Source organism: Triticum dicoccoides, chromosome 5A (assembly GCF_002162155.2).
Source record: "Triticum dicoccoides isolate Atlit2015 ecotype Zavitan chromosome 5A, WEW_v2.0, whole genome shotgun sequence".
In the NCBI taxonomy this organism is placed as follows: domain Eukaryota; kingdom Viridiplantae; phylum Streptophyta; class Magnoliopsida; order Poales; family Poaceae; genus Triticum; species Triticum dicoccoides.
In genome coordinates, this window is record NC_041388.1 from 506,898,276 (window position 1) to 506,900,341 (window position 2,066).

A 2,066-nucleotide genomic window follows, 5' to 3' on the forward strand; every position below is an offset into this window, starting at 1 on the left:
CTCCTCCTGCGCCTCCATAGGGCTGGCCGCACCCCTCCCCCTTGGCTCCTTTATATACGGAGGCAGGGGGCACCTCTAGACACACAAGTTGATCCTTGAGATCGTTCCTTAGCCGTGTGCGGTGCCCCCTGCCACCATATTCCACCTCGATCATATTGTAGCGGTGCTTAGGCGAAGCCCTGCGACGGTAGAACATCAAGATCGTCAACACGCCGTCGTGCTGACGGAACTCTTCCCCGACACTTTGCTGGATCGGAGCCCGGGGATCGTCATCGAGCTGTACGTGTGCTAAGAACTCGGAGGTGCCGGAGTAACGGTGCTTGGATCGGTCGGATCGGAAAGACGTACGACTACTTCCTCTACGTTGTGTGATCGCTTCCGCAGTCGGTCTGCGTGGGTACGTAGACAATACTCTCCCCTCTCGTTGCTGTGCATCACCATGATCTTGCGTGTGCGTAGGAATTTTTTTCAAATTACTGCGTTCCCCAACAGTGGCATCCGAGCCTAGGTTTTATGGTTTGATGTTATATGCACGAGTAGAACACAAGTGAGTTGTGGGCGATATAAGTCATACTGCCTACCAGCATGTCATACTTTGGTTCGGCGGTATTGTTGGACGAGACGACCCGGACCAACATTACGCGTACGCTTACGCGAGACCGGTTCCCCCGACGTGCTTTGCACACAGGTGGCTTGCGGGCGACTGTCTCTCCAACTTTAGCTGAACCGAGTGTGGCTACGCCCGGTCCTTGTGAAGGTTAAAACGGAGTCTATTTGACAAACTATCGTTGTGGTTTTGATGCGTAGGTGAGATTGGTTCTTGCTTAAGCCCGTAGCAGCCACGTAAAACTTGCAACAACAAAGTAGAGGACGTCTAACTTGTTCGTGCAGGGCATGTTGTGATGTGATATGGTCAAGACATGATGCTGAATTTTATTGTATGAGATGATCATGTTTTGTAACCGAGTTATCAGCAACTGGCAGGAGCCTTATGGTTGTCGTTTTATTGTATGCAATGAAATCGCGATGTAATGCTTTACTTTATTACTAAGCGGTAGTGATAGTCGTGGAAGCACAAGCTTGGCGAGACGACAACGATGCTACGATGGATATCAAGGTGTCGCGCCGGTGACGATGGTGATCATGACGGTGCTTCGGAGATGGAGATCGCAAGCACAAGATGATGATGGCCATATCATATCACTTATATTGATTGCATGTGATGTTTATCTTTTTATGCATCTTATCTTGCTTTGATTGACGGTATCATTATAAGATGATCTCTCACTAAATTATCAAGAAGTGTTCTCCCTGAGTATGCACCGTTGCCAAAGTTCGTCGTGCCCAGACACCACGTGATGATCGGGTGTGATAAGCTCTACGTCCATCTACAACGGGTGCAAGCCAGTTTTGCACACGCAGAATACTCAGGTTAAACTTGACGAGCCTAGCATATGCAGATATGGCCTCGGAACACGGAGACCGAAAGGTCGAGCGTGAATCATATAGTAGATATGATCAACATAACGATGTTCACCATTGAAAACTACTCCATCTCACGTGATGATCGGTTATGGTTTAGTTGATTTGGATCACGTAATCACTTAGAGGATTAGAGGGATGTCTATCTAAGTGGGAGTTCTTTAACTAATATGATTAAATTGAACTTAAATTTATCATGAACTTAGTCCTGGTAGTATTTTGCAAATCATGTTGTAGATCAATAGCTCGCGTTGTTGCTTCCCTGTGTCTATTTGATATGTTCCTAGAGAAAATTGTGTTGAAAGATGTTAGTAGCAAAGATGCGGATTGGATCTGTGGTCTGAGGTTTATCCTCATTGCTGCACAGAAGAATTATGTCCTTGATGCACCGCTAGGTGACAGACCTATTGCAGGAGCAGATGCAGACGTTATGAACGTTTGGCTAGCTCAATATGATGACTACTTGATAGTTTAGTGCACCATGCTTAACGGCTTAGAATCGGGACTTCAAAGACGTTTTGAACGTCATGGACCATATGCGATGTTCCATGAGTTGAAGTTAATATTTCAAGCAAATACCCGAG